This window comes from Cucurbita pepo, unplaced genomic scaffold, assembly GCF_057944985.1.
Source record: "Cucurbita pepo subsp. pepo isolate OVF unplaced genomic scaffold, ASM5794498v1 scafford_42, whole genome shotgun sequence".
Lineage (NCBI taxonomy): Eukaryota > Viridiplantae > Streptophyta > Magnoliopsida > Cucurbitales > Cucurbitaceae > Cucurbita > Cucurbita pepo.
In genome coordinates, this window is record NW_028257947.1 from 1 (window position 1) to 19,822 (window position 19,822).

The 19,822-nt window shown below is 35.1% G+C and overlaps 1 pseudogene; it reads left to right on the top strand.

Moving 5' to 3' along the window:
• The first annotated feature begins 9,463 nt into the window (after positions 1 to 9,463).
• On the top strand, positions 9,464 to 19,579 carry LOC147784120 (uncharacterized; annotated as a pseudogene).
• Positions 19,580 to 19,822: the final 243 nt, after the last annotated feature.

Sequence of the window (19,822 nt, forward strand, 5' to 3'; positions counted from 1 at the left end):
CAATCCTAAATTAATAGTCCGAAGCAAATATTTAAATATTCTTTTAACGACATGTAGATGAGATTCCTTAGGACAAGATTGAAACCTAGCACAAAGACATACACTAAACATAATATCAGGTCTACTAGCAGTCAAGTAGAGTAAAGATCCAATAATACCTCGATAAGATTTTATATCTACACATCTACCTTTTTCATCCTTGTCAAGCTTGGTAGATGTGCTCATTGGAGTTTTTGCAATCTTACCTTCATTGAACTTGAACCTTTTGAGTAAATCCTTGGTGTACTTCTCTTGATTTAGGAAGATACCACCTTTCAGTTGTTTGATTTAATGTCCAAGAAAGAAACTGAGCTCTCCCATCATACTCATCTCAAACTCATTATGCATACATTTAGAAATTTCTTCACATAAAGAGGGATTAGTAGAACCAAATATAATATCATCCACATATATTTGTACTAATAGCATATCTTTTTCTTTAATTTTAATAAAGAGGGTAGTGTCGAGCTTACCCATTTTGAAATCATTCTCAATAAGAAAATTACTAAGTCTATCGTACCAAGCTCCTTGGAGCTTGTTTTAAGCCATAAAGAGCCTTTTTTAACTTATGACATGATGTGGAAAATCAAAATTTTCAAATCGAGGAGGTTGTTTTACATAAACTTCCTCCATAATATAATCATTTAAGAATGCACTTTTCACATCCATTTGATATAATATAAATTTTTTTTTGTAAGAAACAAATGCAAGTAACATTCTAATAGCTTCTAATCTAGCAACGGGTGCAAAAGTTTCTTCATAGTCTATACCTTCTTCCTGACAATAACCTTGAGCTACAAGTCTACCTGTATTTCTAATGATATTCTCATTTTCATCAATTTTATTTCTAAAAACTCATTCCCAAACTTTGTTCCTCATAGTCTATACCTTCCTTCTGACAATAACCTTGAGCTACAAGTCTAGCTTTATTTCTAAAAGTCAAATGGTCAATTTGACTTATTCTTTGTGGAGATTAAAGGGGACCGGGAATAAATTCCGTCCACAAACGTCTCGAATAAATTCCATCCACAAACGTCTTTTGTCCGGAGACTATAAATACCCATAATATGTTATGTAAAATTCAGATTCGTGGATGAATGTAATTCAGATCTCAAATTGAGACGTTTCCATTAGACATCTGAGCATCATATTTGCCATTTCTATGTTTCAAGAAATTCTTATGGTAGAATTGCACCCGAGCCATTCAATCAAGCCTTGATCAAGTTAGATTGTGGAGTGACTTAATTTAGAACAAGGTTTCCAAATCTTGCTTCTAGATATTCGATCGTAAGAGGTAATCTAATTCTAGCCTTATCTCTTGGTTGATCCAAATTTCGTATAAGAAGGTGTTAATTACTTTGATTCAAGGGTTCTTGCTTCAACATAAACTTGGATTGTTGGGCTGAGGATTAGGGTTGCCTTATCAATTTAAATTCTCATGGTTTACTACCGCCTGTCGCTTCACAATTTGACCCACAAGCCTATCTCCGTTCTTAGTGTAGGCCACCACTGATGGAGTCGTCCTCTGGCCTTCGGCGTTGGTTACAATAGTCGGCTTCCCACCTTCCATAGCCGCCACTGCTAAGTTGGTGGTGCAATTTATGGTAGATAGATTTATGGATGATGCAAAGCATGCTGCTGAGAACCCTTGAATCAGAGTAATTAACACCTCCTTATACGAAATTTGGATCAACCAAGAGATAAGGCTAGAATTAGATTACCTCTTATGATCGAAGATCTAGGAGCAAGATTTGAAAACCTTGTTCTAAATTGAGTCACTCCATAATCGAACTTGATCAAGGCTTGATTGAATGGCTCAGGTGCAATTCTTATCATCTTCCCCCTCTTCAGAAGGATTCGTCCTTGAATCAGAAAAAATCATCACCTTCTTTCCGTCATCTCCTTTTGAAATGTTTTTGAATCTTCTTGGCAATAGGTCCATTTGGAACACCATGATTCTTATCATTTTCCCCCTCTTCAGAAGGATTCGTCCTCGAATCAGAAAAAATCATCACCTTCTTTCCGTCATCTCCTTTTGAAATGTTTTGATCAAATCTGCATGCTTCACTCAAAATCATCACCTTCTTTCCGTATCTCCTTTTGAAATGTTTTGATCAAATCTGCATGCTTCACTCACAAAAATATTAGAAGGAAATAGTAGGAATAGGAAGCAAATGAAGTGTATTAAATCCATAAACTACTTTCTTAAAGAATAAGTCAGCAGCATGCTTTGCATCATCCATAAATCTATCTGCCACATGCTTCATCTTCAGCCAACAAAAGTGTTTATGCAACATCTTATAAACTTTATTAATCCTAAGATGTCCCATTAGGGCACCACCATATGCTTCTCTCAAAAACAAATCTTTTATAGAGCATTTAGGAATACAAAGCATACTCTTAGTAATTAAAAATTTATGAAACACATAATAATCATCCACCACTTTTTTTTTTGCAAGCAAGATGCATAAATAGTTCTAAAGTCTTGGTCATCTCTATATAATTCAATAATATGCTCAACTCCAAGAATATTTGCAGTAAGAGAAGTAAAGAGATCATACCTTTTAGATAACACATGAGCTACTGTATTATCCTTACCTTGCTTATACTTGATGACATACGAAAATGTTTCAATAAATTCCACCCACTTTGCATGTCTACGGTTCAGTTTGCTTTGACCATTCACATACTTCAAGTTTTCATGATCAAAGTGGATCACAAATTCTCTAGGCCATAAGTGGTGTTGGGGCACATGCAATATATGAACTACAAACAATTCTTTATCATAGGTAGGGTATTTCAATGTTGCCCCATTTAGTTTTTCACTAAAATATAGTAACGGCTTTTCATCTTGAATTAAAACAACACTTATGACCAAACCACATGCATCACATCCAATTTCAAAAGTTTTATAAAAGCTAGGCAAAACAAATAATGATGCATTGCTTAATTTGTTCCTAAGCAAATTGAATGCATTCTCTTGCATTCCTCGCCATTTAAAAACAACATTCTTATTCACTAAGTCATTCAATAGTTCAGTTATGGTTCTAAAATCATTTATAAATCTCTTATAGAGGTTAGCTAACTCATGAAAACTCCGAACTTTATGTGCACTCTTTGGTGTTGGCAAATCCATAATGAATTTAACTTTGTCTCTATCTAATGCTATTCTACTTTTATCAACTATGAAGCCAATAGAGTGAACTTTTTCCATGCAAAAACTACCCTTATTAAAATTAAATTTCTCTTTTCTATGTGTAACCAAAACTAATTTAACATGCTCCACATGCTCAAGCAAAATCTTCATATAAATTATAATATCATCAATATAAACAACAACATGTTTTCTCATATATTTTCTCAAAACATTATATATTAAGCGCATAGTGTACTAAGAGCATTAGTTAACCTAAAAGGCATAACAAGCCATTCATACAATCCAAACTTAATATTGAAAGTTGTTTTCCATTCATCTTCTACGTGCATTCTAATTTAATGATATCTAGATTTCAAAATAATTTTTATAAATAGACACGAATCATGCAATAAATCAAGCATATCGTCTAACCTAGGAATAGGATGTCGACACTTTACCGTGATTTTGTTGATGACTCTATTATCCATGCATATGCACCAAGTTTAATCTTTCTTTGGCACCGATAAGTCTCGTATAGAACATGGACTCAAATTTTCTCGTACATAGCTCTTCTCCATGAGCTCCTCTACTTGCCTTTGAATTTCTTTTGCCTCGGTTGGATTGACTCGATAAGCTGGCTTATAAAGAATGACAGTCCTTGGAATGAAGTCTATTTTATGTTCAGTACCTTTAACGGGAGGTATTTCTTTATCTTGAAACATGTCTTCAAATTCCTGTAAAAGAGATTGAAAAACACTAGGCAAAGCCAAGTTGTTATAGTTAGAGACCAAATATCCTCCATTGTACATAAGTATAAAGATCGATTTTTTTGAAAGCCTTCTCACCTCTCCAACTGTAGCCAAACAACTCTCTCTCTCCCTTTTTTCTTCAATTTAATCTCTTTTTTCATTCTTCTTTTTTGCTCTTTGATTTTTCTCTATTTTTTCACTCAACTCTCGTTTTTCTTTTAACTTTTTTTCCTCAAACTCTTTCTTTCTTTCCTCCAATTTTAATTGATCAGCAAATACATTTGCAGAACTCAAAGGTACAAGAGTGGTTTTTCTACCATCGTTTACAAAAGAATACCTATTCAAATAGCCATCATACATAACCCTCCTGTCAAATTTCCATGGTCGGCTAAGCAATATATCTCAAGCTTGCATTGGTAATACATCACAAAGAACTTCATCGTTATATTTTTCCAAAGTAAAAGATATTAAAGCTTGGGAAACTACCTTCATTGTTCCACTATCATTGAGTCATTGGAGCTTGTAAGGTTTAGGATGATCTTGGGTTGGAATTTGTAACCTTTTGATCAACATGGTACTTACAACATTGGTGCAACTTCCACTATCAATGACAAGACTACAAGCAGTCCCCTTGACGAAACACCGCGTGTGGAACAGGTTGTCTCTTTGATCATCAATATCATTCTCCATAACTTGAGTCTTAACAAGTCTTCTTGTTATAAGTGCCAAATGAATCCCATCTTCTAGTTCCTCCTCATTCTTCTAGACTTCTTCAACTAGATCATTGATCTCCCTTCCATTTTTCTTGTCTTGGTTCATGATTGTACAAACAGTAGTGAAATATGTTTAGGACCTCAGACAGTCAACTCACTGATTTTACACTTAGAAACACTCGTGTTTATACACACAAAGGTAGGCTGTTTAGGAAAGTGACTAAATTATGATCAAGGTAGGCTAATATATGGGTAAAGAAATTCTGATAGTAGCAAGCTATTCAAGGCAATCAAGATAGTTAATTATGAAATAACAGCAAAATAAAACAAGAAGTGAACAAACAAATGAGAGACACAAATATTTTGGGATAGAATTGCACACTGAAAAATAAAATAAAATGTTCAAAAAAGAAAGGACGTGAAGATTTTAAGAACGATCTAACTCTCTTTTTAAAGAATTCGAGAAATTTAGAAGTTATCTTCAAGCGTAGATTATGAGAGAAAAAATATCAAACACAACAGTTCTAGATTTAGATGGATTGAGAAAAATATGTGAATCGAAGTTTATTTGATCTTCAAAATAAACATGCAAATGATCTAAAAAAATTATAAATATCGTTTATAATCACAATCATAAGAACAAATACGATAAGATTTTTTTTTTCTTTTCAAAATCTAAACGTGAACTGTAGGAAGAAAATGAGAACAAAGTGAAAAGTTGATGAATAATGGCGGAAATGACAGCAAGAAAATAAATGGACAAATTTAAAGAAAAGATAAACAAGAGCATAAATAAAAGATAAAATCAATTCTAGAGTCGGCCACAAAGATGTAAGCCTAGACTCTGATACCAAAATGATAAGGCCCTAATCCTCAGCCCAACGATCCAAGCTTTTGTTGAAGCAAGAACCCTTGAATCAAAGTAATTAACACCTCCTTATACGAAATTTGGATCAACCAAGAGATAAGGCTAGAATTAGATTACCTCTGATGATCGAAGATCTAGAAGCAAGATTTGAAAACCTTGTTCTAAATTGAGTCACTCCACAATCGAACTTGATGAAGGCTTGATTGAATGGCTCGGGTGCAATTCTACCACAAGAATTGCTTGAAACTTAGAAATGAAAAATATGATGCTCGAATTTCTAAGGGAAACGTCTCAATTTGAGATCTGAATTACATTCATCCACGAATCTGAATTTTACATAACATATTGTGGGTATTTATAGTCTCCCGACAAAAGATGTTTGTGGACGGAATTTATTCTCGATCCCCTTTAATCTCCACAAAGAATAAGTCAAATTGACCATTTGACTTTTACATAATTTATGAAATTAAACATAGTTTTTTCTAACAAATGTTGATGTACGTGAGTGGTTAATGCAACAGGTTTGAAATCAATTGAGCTCTCCGCGCGTAGGTTTGAATTCTATTGTTGACATATTTTTTTGAATCTTCATGACATTTTTTTAATCTTCTTCGCAATAGGTCCATTTGGAACACCGTGATTCTTACCATTAGCCCAATGATCCAAGATTATGTTTAATCAAAGTAATTAACACCTCCTTATACGAAATTTGGATCAACCAAGAGATAAGGCTAGAATTAGATTACCTCTATCGATCGAAGATCTAGAAGCAAAATTTGGAAACCTTGTTCTAAATTGAGTCACTCCACAATCTAACTTGATCAAGGCTTGATTGAATGGCTCGGGTGCAATTCTACCACAAGAATTGCATGAAACTTAGAAATGACAAATATAATGCTCGGATTTCTAAGGGAAATGTCTCAATTTGAGATCTGAATTACATTCATCCACGAATCTGAATTTTACATAACATATTGTGGGTATTTATAGTCTCCCGACAAAAGACGTTTGTGGACGGGATTTTTCGAGATGTTTGTGGACGGGATTTATTTTCGATCCCCTTTAATCTCCACAAAGAATAAGTCAAATTGACCATTTTAGTTTTACATAATTTATGAAATTAAACGTAGTTTTTTTTAACAAATGTTGATGTGCTTGAGTGGCTAATGCAACAGGTTTGAAATGAATTTAGCTCTCCGTGCGTTGGTTCGAATTCTGTTGTTTCCTTTCCTTTGTCACTGACAAGTAAATCTCCAAAAAAATTTCTAAATCATCCCTACAAATAGACTCATCAAAAATATCATTATTGAAAACTCTATAAGCTTTACTAATAGATGAATAACCAAGAAAAAATACCAATATCCGTCTTAGAACCAAAATGTCCCATCTTTTCTTTGTTGTTCAAAATAAAACATTTGCAACCAAAAACTTTGAAATACCTAATATTTAGAATTTAGGGTCTAATTAAAACTCTATTTTTTGAAATACCTAATATTTAGAATTTTATTATGCCAAAGTTCATAACTCGCTAATTAAAACTCTATTTTTTGAAATACCTAATATTTAGAATTTTATTATGCCAAAGTTCATAACGAGTTTTATCTAACCAGGGTCTAATTAAAACTCTATTTGAAACATAACATGTGGTATTAGCAGCTTCCGCCCAAAAATATTTAGGTAAATCATATTCATTTAATATTGATCTAGCAAATTATTGTAAAGTACGATTTTTTCTTTCAACCACACAATTTTGTTGAGGAGTCCTTAGAGAGGATAAGTCAGGATAAAAACCATTATTTTCACAAAAATTTTCAAATGCTACCCTATCCAATTCTCCTCCATGGTCACTCCTAATTTTAGTAATTAAAAAATCTTTTTCATTTTGGACTCGTTTTACAATACTGACAAATCTTTTCAAAACATCATTTTTATGTTTTATCATCAAAACCAAGTAAATCTCGAAAAAATCATCAACTATCACAAAGACATAGTAATTCCCTCCATAGCTAGCTATTTTAAAAGGTCCAAATAAGTTCATATGTAATAGTTGAAGAGGTCTAATAGTAGAAATCACGTACTTAATTTGAAAGAGGACTTGGTTTGCTTATCCACTTGACAAGCATCACATATTTTATCTTTTTCAAATTTAAAGTTAGAAAGACCTCTAACTAATGAATTTTTTTTTATATATTTGAAATCAAATGCATAATAGCATGTCCTAATCTTCCATGCCATAACCAAGAATTATCATGCAAAGCCGAAAGACATTTATCATTTGTTGGACAATCATTTAAATCAATAATATACACCTTATTATCCCTATTTCCAACAAACAACACTTTTCTATCACTAACATTTTCAATTATGCAATTATTTTTATCAAATATAAGTCTAAAACCTTTATCACATAATTGACTAATGCTAAGTAAGTCATGCTTTAAACCATCAACTAAAAGTACATTTTCAATGAGAGTACCAGAGTCATTACCTATAGTACCCTTACCAATTATTTTACCTTCCTTGTTGTCACCAAAAGTTACTAAACCACCATCCTTCCTAGAGAGATTCACAAACTTGGATTGATTTTCCGTCATGTGTCTTGTGCAACCACTATCCAAATACCACTTCTTTTTCTTGGAGGCTTTCAAATAAACCTATCAATAAAGATATTCAAAATTGACCTTTTGGTACCCATACTTGTTTGGGTCCTAACAAGTTAGTTTTCACACATTTAGGAATCATGCTTGCATTCATATTAAAAAACATACCACACGGGAAACAAACAACATCATGCAGGAATTTATTTTTTGGACTAAGTTTATGTATTCTATTTTCAATAGAAAAATTATTTCTTAAAACATTGTTAAATTTTATATTTTGAGAAAATTTTCTTTCCGGAAGTAATGTTTTGAGAATTTTTCAATTTAAAGCAATTAGGTCTAATATGACTTTCAACACCACAATAATGACATATAGGCACAAATCTAGATTTATCATACTGAGATACAAATTTGCATGTATTAGGCTTAGGCATAATGGGGATGGTTTAACAAATATTGTTTTAGAACTTTGAAGGAGTAGAATAGTCATCAACATAGCCTAATCCTCTTTTATCACCATAAGGCTTACCTATTCAATTATTTTATCTAATTTTTGAGCACCTATAGTTAAATATTTATAATAGACTCCTTAGCCTTACCAAGTTCTTACATAGTATTTAATTCCTTTTCTTTGAGTAATTTAATTAATTTATCTTTTTTACAACAATCATGCTCGAGAAATTTAATTTTATCAATTAATGGAGTTTTTTCATCACAATCAAATACATGCTTTTCACAGGGTATATCAAGTTTTACAACGTTATGATTATTCTCTTTTAAGCAATAAATTTCATTTAATAAAGACTTAATTTTAATAATTGAAGCCTTATATTTCTTTTGAAGCATAACATACTCTGAACCAAGTTTTTCTAAATCAAGTTGCATCTCCTAAAAAACTTTAAATAATTGGAGATTCAAGAATTACCTCATTTTCTTCATCCTCTTTGTCACTATGAGCCCTGAAGCAAAAATTTGTGACTTCTTCATCATTTGCACTTTCATCACTATCATCCCAAGTAGCCTTCATTGCTTTCTTCCTCGATTTCTTAGATAATTTGAGGAGAGGACAATCCGGTCTTATATGACCCGACTTTTTACATTCATAACATATTATCTCATCATGTTTGCTCTCCTCACCTTTTTGGTTGGTGAAATGTTTCCTAAATTGTTTCTTTCTTGTGATGAAATTTTTATACTTATGTGTGAAGTAGGCAACATCATCTTCATCAAGGGCTTCCTCATCGTCAGAGTCAACTTCCAATGTGATGGACTTTAGGGCTATACTTTTCTTCTTTTTGGATTCCTCTTCTATGCGCTCCTCCTCTTCCATGCGCTCCTTCATAGTAATCTCATGCGTCATGGGAGAACCAACAAGTTCATCCAAAGGAAGCTTTGTGAGATCCTTTGCTTCTTTAATTGCCGTCACTTTTGTTTCCCAACTTTTAGGTAGAGACCTAAGAATTTTCCGTACATTTTCGGAAGTAGAATATACTTTTCCAAGATTCTTCACCTATAGATTCATTTGCATCCATTTTAAATAGTTCATAATTGAGAGGAAGAGTCAGAAGAACGGGTAGAGAAATTTTAGCACAAAAAAGAATTGAGAGGGAGTACTAGTATGAGAGAGAAAAAGAAAAGGAGTCGGGGGAGTAAAGCTAAAAATTCCAACTTTCTATGGGAGATCTGATCCAAAGGTGTATTATTTGCAATATGAGAGAAAAATTGAGTATGTCTTCGATTGCAACAATTTCAGTGTAGAAAGAAAGTTGAAGCTTGTTGTGACTGAATTTTAAAGAACCAATTGAAATCAGAGAGGAGGTGAAATTATGAAGAACCAATTGAAACGTGGGAGGAATTGAAGACATTAATGAGAAAAAGGTACATTCCTAAGCATTATTCTCGAGTACTCAAGCAAAAATTCTATATTTTACAACAGGGATCCAAAAGTGTTGAAGAATATTACAAAGAAATGGAGACCCTTATGAATAGAGCATGTATTAATGAAGATGAGGAAGATACAATTGAAAGGTGGGAGGAATTGAAGACATTAATATGAAAAAGGTACATTCCTAAGCATTATTCTCAAGTACTCAAGCAAAAACTCTATACTTTACAATAGGGATCCAAAAGTGTTGAAGAATATTACAAAGAAATGGAGACCCTTATTAATAGAGCATGTATTGATGAAGATGAGGAAGATACAATGGCTAGATTCCTTGGTGGGTTAAACCGACAACTTGCTCATCAAGTGGATAGGCAAGCGTACTTTGATATGCAAGAATTGTTACACCTTGCTGTCAAGATCGAAGGGCAACTAGCTTGGGAGAAGGAGAACCCCAAGAGGTATGGTATTTCAAAGAGCAATTCATAGTACAACTCATTGCTTAGGGTACTCCAAGAGGTATGGCATTAGGAGCATTGCTTAGGGCTATTATTTCTAAGAATATTAAGTCTTGGAATGAATGTTTGCCATTTGTAGAGTTTGCATATAATAGAGCAATTCATAGTACAACTCATTGTTCTCCTCTTGAAGTTGTTTGGGGTGAAGGAGAGAATTGAGAACCAAAATTTCAAAGTTGCTTTAACTATTAAGGCGGAAGGAAATCATTTTGTTGTTCTCTTGAAGTTGTTTGAGGTGAAGGAGAGAATTGAGAACCAAAATTTCAAAGTTCTTCAACTATTACAAAGGGGAGAAGGAAATCATTAGGAAGGAAATCATTTTTAAACCTGGTGACTGGGTTTGGATACATTATCGCAAGGAGCGGAGCGATTCTCATTGTTCTTGAATTAGAAGCTAATACGATTGACGAAGGACAACTGAATATTTGCATGGTTGAAGTTGGAAAACTTTAAAATGTCAACAATAGACTTAGAATTCGAACCTACGCGTAGAGAGCTCAATTGATTTTGAGAATTCGAACCTACGCGCATAGAGCTCAATTGATTTTGAACCGGTCGCATTAGCTACTCAAGCACATCAACATTTGCTAGAAAGAACTATTTTTAATTTCATAAATTATGTAAAAGTCAATTAAAGGGGGATCGAGAATAATTCTCGTCCACAAACGTCTTTTGTCGGGAGACTATAAATATCCACAATATGTTATGTAAAATTCAGATTCATGTTTGAATGTAATTCAGATCTTAAATTGAGCGTTTCCCTTAGAAATCCGAGCATCATATTTGCCATTTCTAAGTTTCAAGCAATTCTTGTGGTAGAATTGCACCCGAGCCATTCAATCAAGCCTTGATCAAGTTAGATTGTGGAGTGACTCAATTTAGAACAAGGTTTCCAAATCTTTCTTCTAGATCTTTGATCGTAAGAGGTAATCTAATTCTAGCCTTATCTCTTGGTTGATCAAAATTTCGTATAAGGAGGTGTTAATTACTTTGATTCAAAGGTTCTTGCTTCAACAAAAGCTTGGATCGTTGGGCTGAGGATTAGGGTTGCCTTATCAATGACGTTTTATGTGATGTTGTATCCATGCATGTTGGAGATTTACTACTGGGGAGTTCTTGGCAATTTGATCGTCGGGTAATGTATGATTGGTATGCAAATCGATACTCTTTTACTCACAACTGTAGAAAAACTACTCTTATTCCATTGTCTCCAAAAGATGTATTTATTGGAAAAGAAAATGCAAGAGGCTGATGCAAAAGCAGAGATTGAAAAAGAATCAAGTGAAAAAAAGAGCTTGAGTGAAAAGCTAGAGAGTATCACTCAGCCTAGAGAAAAAAAAAAGAAAGTATAGGCATCCAAATCAGTAAGCTTGTATGTTAGATCAAGTGAGGATCGGAATGTTTTGCTCTCTAACAAGACTATTCTTGTACATATGTGCAAGGGGTCTTGTTACTTTACTAACATGCTTAACCCTTCTTTGCCTAGTGATTTTGTTGTGCTTTTGCAAGAGTTTGCAGTTTTATTTTCCGAGGAGATGCGTAGTAGTTTGCCACCACTTAGAGGGATTGAACACAAGATTGACTTCATTCCTGGCGCACCTATTCCAAAATGACCAGCTTATAGGACTAATCCAAAGGAGGCTGAAGAGATACAAAGGCAAGTAACTGAACTCCTTGCTAAAGGGTATGTACGTGAAAGTTTGAGTCCTTGTTTTGTTCCAGTTATTCTTGTACCTAAGAAAGATGGTTCTTGGCGTATGTGTGTTGATTGTAGGGCTATAAACAAGATAACTATAAAGTATAGGCATCCAATTCCCAGATTAGATGATATGCTTGATGAATTGCATGGATGTAGTCTTTTTACTAAGATTGATTTAAAATCGGGTTATCATCAAATTCGCATGCATATTGAGGATGAAGTGGAAAACAGCTTTTAAAACCAAGTATGGTCTTTATGAATGGTTGGTTATGCCTTTTGGATTAACTAATGCACCTAGTACATTCATGAGACTAATGAACCATGTCTTACGAGAATACTTAGGTAAGTTTGTGGTTGTTTATTTTGATGACATCCTTGTTTACTCTAAATCTTTAGATGATCATATTACCCATGTACGCAATGTTTTGACTACTTTAAGAAACGAATGTTTGTACGTAAATTTAAAGAAATGTAGCTTTTCCATGAAAAAAGTTAACTTTCTTGGTTTGTAGTTTCATCTAATGGTGTTGAGGTTGATGAGGAGAAAGTGAAGGCTATAAAAGATTGGCCTACACCTAAAAATGTAAGTGAGGTAAGAAGTTTTCATGGTCTTGCAAGTTTCTACCGTAGGTTCATTAAGAATTTTAGTACAATTGCTTCACCCTTGAATGAACTTGTTAAGAAAAATGTATCCTTTATATGGAAAAAAGATCAAGAACTTGCTTTTAATACGTTGAAAGAAAAATTGAGTTATGCTCCCTTGCTTGCATTACCTAATTTTGAGTCTACTTCTGAAATTGAATGTGATGCTAGTGGAGTAGGGATAGGTGCTGTATTAATGCAAAATCAAAGACCTTTAATGTTCTTTAGTGAGAAGTTGACTGGTGCATCTTTGAGGTATCCAACTTATGACAAAGAGCTTTATGCTTTGGTTCGTTCATTGCAAACCTGGCAACATTATCTTTGGCCTAAGGAGTTCATTATTCATACGGATCATGAAAGTTTAAAGCATTTGAGAGTACAAAATAAACTCAACAGACGACATGCTAAGTGGTTAGAATTTATTGAAACATTCTCTTATGTCATAAAATATAAACAAGGTAAGAAGAACATTGTTGCAGATGCTTTATCACGAAGGTATGTCCTCCTCAATACTTTGAATGCTAGGTTGTTGGGTTTTGAACACATAAAGGATTTGTATCAACATGACATGTTCTTTGCTCCTTTTGTTGAATCTTGTGAAAAAGGACTCATTGTGGATAATCACTTGTTGTTAGATGGATTTTTGTTCCGAAAAGGCAAACTTTGCATACCATCTTGTTCCATCTGTGAGCTACTTGTGAGGGAAGCTCATGGAGGTGGTTTAATGGCACACCATGGAGTTTCTAAAACTTATGATATGCTCTCAGAACATTTTTTTTGGTCTAAAATGAGACATGATGTTCATAAAGTTTGTGCTTGTTGCATAGCATGTAAACAAGCTAAGTCTAGGCTTCAATCACATAGTTTATACTCCCCATTACCGGTTCCTAATGGTCCTTGGATTGATATATCAATGGATTTTGTTTTAGGTTTACCTAGGACTATGAAAGGTTATGATAGCATCTTTGTTGTGGTTGATCGATTTAGTAAAATGGCTCATTTTATTCCTTGTCACAAAACTGATGATGCAAAACATATTGCTAGACTTGTTTTTTAGGAAAGTTGTACGATTGCATGGCATTCCTAAAAGCATCGTTAGTGATCGAGATGTAAAATTTTTAAGCCACTTTTGGCGTGTTTTATGGGGTAAGTTAGGAACTAAGCTAGTATATTCAACTACTTGTTATCCTCAAAGGGATGGACAAACTGAAGTTGTTAACAGAACCATGACTACTATGCTTAGGGCTATTATTGATAAAAATCTTAAGACTTCGGAGGATTGTTTGCAATTTATAGAATTTGCATATAATAGGGTTGTTCAGAGCACTACTAAATGCATATGTTTTGAAATTGTTTATGGCTTTAATCCTTTTAACCCCCATTGACTTGTTACCTATACCTTCAAAAGAATTTGTGAATTTTGATGCAAATGCCAAGGTTGAGTTTGTTCATAAACTGCACAAGCAAGTAAAAGAACAAATTGAGAAACAAAATTCCAAGGTTGCCACCCGAATTAATAAAGGACGTAAGATTGTCATCTACAAGCCAGGAGATTGGGTTTGGGTGCATTTCCGAAAAGAAAGATTTCCTACTCAAAGAAAATCTAAGCTTTTACCATGAGGAGATGGACCTTTTCAAGTTCTTGAGCGCATCAACGACAATGCTTATAAAATTGATTTACCAGGTAAGTATGGTGTTAGTGCAACTTTTAATGTTGTTGATTTAAGTCCCTTTGATGTAGGTGATGGCTTGGATTCGAGGATGAATCCTTCTCAAGAGGGGGAGAATGATATGAACCACGACAAAGGAATTTTCATACCTCAAGGTCCAATTACAAGGACGAGAGCCAAGAAGCTACAACAAACCTTTTACAGTTATATTCAAGCTATGGTGAGCTCATCAAAGGAAATTCTAAAAGACGTTGGAGACCTCTCTTATATGTTATGCAAAGTTGAGCTTCAAGACAAAGATGAATTAAATTCACTTTAAGTTGCATTTAATAAACTCCGCTGAATTTATCAAACTAGTCAAAGGATGACTAATAAGCACATTTTATTATTTGCATTATTTAATTATAGTTTAACTATTTGTTTGTCATATTTAAGGTATTTTTAAATATAGGAGTTAAGGTTATATTGTAACCCACGTAGGTTACTATATTCCACCATTAACTAGCCATTTTAATATGGAGGTTATAGGTATTTCTCATTTACTAACCCATTTAATTTGGGAGTTATGTATCACATAGGTTAAGGTTTGTAAAGGCTATATAAAGCCTTCTCTTCTTTGATTAGACATGACATTTTGGAATTAAGAATAAACTTTCTATTTTAGCTTTGTTGAGAGCTAAACTTTCTTTGCAAATTCTTGTGTTTACAACTTGCATGCTAGAGTCATTCAAGTGGTATTGATCAAACCTCTTGTGGAGTGATTCGAATCACGAGTTTAGAAACGAGTTTTCTTTACTCTTGATTTTGATCATCAAGGTAATTTGTTTCATACTTTCCCATGGGTTGATTTCCATATCAAGAAAAGAATAAGTCAAATTGACCATTATTTATAAAATTAAAAATTTTTTTTAACAAATGTTGATGTGATTGAGTGGTAATGCAACAAGTTTAAAATCAATTGAGTTCTCTGAGCGTAGGTTTGAATTATGTTGTTGACATTTTTTAATCGACATCGTTGAATCTTCTTGGCATCGACATTTTTTTTTTAATCTTTTTGGCAATAGGTCCATTTGGAACACCACATTTTTTTTAATCTTCTTGGCAATAGGTCCATTCGGAGCACCGTGATCGACATTTTTTAATCGATATTTTTTTTAATCTTCTTGGCATCGACATTTTTTGAATCTTCTCGAAAATAGGTCCATTTGGAACACCGTGATTCTTATCATAAATCTACCTGGATAATTGATTCAGGAGCCACTAATCATGTTTATTCTTCTTTTCAAGAAAGTGACTCTTGGAAGCAGTTAAACGAGGGAGAAATGATCATGAAGGTAGGCACTAGAGAGGTTGTGTCATTGGAAGCTTCAAGTTATTTTTAAACAAATCTTATTTACTTTTAGAAAATGTATTTTTGGTTCCTAAGTTGAAGAGGAACCTAATTTCATTTTCATGTTTAGTTGAACAATTTCATTCCTTGAACTTTTATAGTAACAAAGTTGTTGTTTCGAAAAATGTTTTTGAGAGTTGTTCCGCTTTTGTTTAAAATAACTTGTATGTGCTAAGACCATCAGCATGTAAGACACTTCTAAATACTGAATTGTTTAAAATGGCTAAATCTAGAACAAAAAGACATAAAGTTTCTCGAAAAGATGACACCTATCTTTGGCATCTAAGGTTGGGTCACATCAATTTAGATAGAATTGAAAGATTGGTAAAAAATGGTCTTCTAAGCAAGTTAGAGTTGGACACTTTACTAGTATGTGAATCCTGCTTAGGAGGAAAAATGACTAGAAGACCTTTTACTGGAAAGGATATAGAGCCAAAGAACCCCTAGAACTTATACATTCAAACTTATGTGGTCTGATGAATGTTAAAGCTAGAGAAGTGTAACGACCCTAATTTTTACCTATTTAATCTAAGGTCATTACTATACCTTGGAATGCGAAATTACATTACATGGGCCCTGAATATAAATGCGACTTAACACTCGCCTTTTATTATCTCGTGAAAGAGAAAAACAAATACAAGGTAAAGAAAGGAAAAGAACAATATTGAAATAATTGTCTCAATCTACCCTAAGGTTTATTATGCGATTACAATTCAACCTATACTAATTTATACTAATGAAGTAAACAAAATTCAACCTAAACTAACCTATACTAGGAAATGGAAAGCAAATACCCTATGCATGTGCCACGGTCCCGGGATGTACGATGCCACCGACGACCTCACATGGTGCCTTGCCTTTATCTAAAAAGTAAAGTAGCACGAGGCTTGAGTATTTCTAGAATACTCAGTAAGTGACCCCCTATCGGGGTTATGCAACATTCACATGCAATGAAATGACGGGACCTATCTTCCGTTTCGTTTTGTTTTCCCTATGGTGCTATCCTAACGAGTAAACTTTGGACGTGTACCATATACTCTACACACAACCCATACGTGTGAGTATGGGCTCACCAGCTAGTTCGCACACCGCTGGGCCACTTTTCTTATCCGGTGGGCATGCTCTGGGAGCCCCTTATGCCGATACCCGTTAGAACTAGTAACCGTCACGGTAGCGCTATGCAAAGTATAACGATCGTTGTCTTGCCATTGGATGTACGCGTCCGTACCCTTGTGATGGGATAGGGGTATCCTCCCAGATGCATGAACACATGAGGTCCCCGCTAGTCCTACATTTATCATTAATGAACATAACCCCCTGTCACGTTTCATACTTACATGTCATTCTCATTTTCATTTCTTTATGTATCAGGCATATTCCTAACGGGGTTATGTTTCCATGCATTTTACCTTATTTCATGTCATACAATTCATGCTGTTTACATTCAGATATTCCATACAATCATGTCATAATCATTCAAGAACAACATATCGTCACATGCATTACATATCACATCAAACTAAGCAGCATACATAGCATAGATTCACGTTCACGTGATTACGTACTTAAGCACAACAAACTAGCATACAATTTAATGACACGTGCGAATCAATGGGCACGTGCCAACAAACAGCAATTAACGCGTAACCTACGACGGGTGAGCAACTTACTTGGTAGGCCTTAGCTGAAGTACTCCCTAGAATATAAACGTAAGCTCCTAGCTCCTCGTGAACATTCTACGCTTCCATTGGTGGTTGGTTCCTATTGGTTCATTCGTCACCTTCGTTAGTATTTTACAAACATAATTAATTTCCAACTTGAATTTGTGAAATACGACCTTAAAATGATCTATTTCACCTTAAAAAGGGCCGAAACTAAGTCCGAGAGGGTCAGAACGGTGACAAACGGGCTGGAAATAGGTTTCTCGAGCCGAATAAGCCGCCGAAGCCGAGAAGTTGCCGCCGAGCCGATTAAGCCGTCGGAGCCAAGGGGAGCCGCATTGCAGACGTGCCACATGGCACAACCAGAGGGCGACGCGTGTGCAGCGGTCTCAGGTCGAGGCGTAGGTTATCGGATTGCTCGCGGGTTTCGGGTTGTTCGCCGGTGACAGGCCGGCCCAGGCTGAAGAAAAAGTGCAGGTGGGCTGGGCTGGGCGTGCCGCGTTGAACTGGGCTTGGAGGTCTCAGGTCAAGGTTGTCGGGTTGGGCCGTAACTGGGCTTACGTGTTTTGGGCTGAAGCAACTGGGCCGCGGGAACCGTCGTGTACTGGGCTGACCTAAGGTGATTGGGTTCGGTTCGGGTTGCGGGATCCGACCCTTGGGTCGCACTTCGTCTTCTTCACCCGGTTGCCTGCGGGTTTTTCCAGTGACTTTTCTCTCTCCTCGTTAACGTCCTTTCAACGTCCTTTTTCCCTCCTATTTCCTCTGTTCCCGAGTCTCTTCCTCCCCCTAACTCCATTTTGGGTATTGATTTTGTTTGTAAAGGCCTCACACTCCCAGATCTGGAGAAGTTCAGAAATCTGACGTTCTGTCTCCCTTGCCGACGGTGTTCAACGTATAGAATTCGTCTAAATCTACCCTTGATGTGTGTAAAAGGTTCTGGGATTACTTTTGTTGTGTAAAATGGAGGTTTTGATGTCGATTTCGTAGGGTTTGGCCTCGCCGGAGTTTCGTTGAATTTTCTCTGTCCTCTTCATTTTTCTCTATTTTTTTTGTTCTTTGCAGGTTGTTTTGGGGTGGCTGAAGGTCGGGGTTGAGTTCCGTGGCATCCCAGCCTTCGGTCGCCCTTTGTGGGTTGTGTGCGAACGAAAACTCCGACGTTCGCCGGAGTTTTCGGTTCTGCCGACGACTTTTTTTTTAACAAAACTGAAGTTGAGAATTTATTAGGTAAATCCATTAGAACACTTCGATCAGATTGCAGTAGAAAGTACATGGATATGAATTTCTAAGACTATTTGATAGAAAATGGAATAACATCCCAACTCTTAGCTCCTGAAACACCTCAACAAAATGGAGTTTCAGAGAGGAGAAACAGAACTTTGTTAGACATGGTTCGATCGATGATGAGTTATGCTTCACTACCAAATTCTTTTTGGTGATATGCAGTGGAGATTGCATTATACATATTGAATGTAGTTCCATCCAAAAGTGTCACTATGACACCTTTTGAATTGTGGAAGGGTCGTAAAGCTAGTTTAGAACACTTCAAAATTTGAGGATGTCCAGCACATGTGTTGAATACAGATCCAAAGAAATTGGAACCTCGTTCTAAAGTATGCCTATTTGTAGGTTATCCTAAAGAGACTAGAGGTGGTTACTTCTACAGTCCGGAAGAAAATAAAGTATTTGTAACGATAAATGCTATTTTTTTAGAAGAAAATCATATGAGAAATCATAAACCTCGTAGTAAGATAGTGTTAAATGAATTAAATGAAGCTACTAATACATCAACAAGAGTTGTTGATAGTTCCATTCCTTCTGATAATCGGATACATCCATACCAAGAATTGGGAACGCCTCGTCGTAGTGGAAGGGTTAGAAAACAACCTAACCGTTACATAGTGACTGAAGCTCAAGTTGTCATAACTGATGATAACATCGAGGATCCATTGTCTTTTAAACGAGCAATTGATGATGTTGACAAGGATGAATGGATCAAAGCCATGAACTTGTAGATCCTCCTGATGGGGTAAGACCTATAGGTTGTAGGTTGTAAATGGATTTACAAGAGAAAGCGAGGAGTAGATGGAAAGATATAGACCTTTAAAGCGAGACTTGTGGCAAAAGGATTCAACCAAAGAGAGGGACTGAACTATGAGGACACTTTCTCTCCTGTTGCAATGTTAAAGTCTATTCGCATTCTCTTATCCATTGCCACATATTTTGGCTATGAGATATGGCAAATGGATGTGAAGACT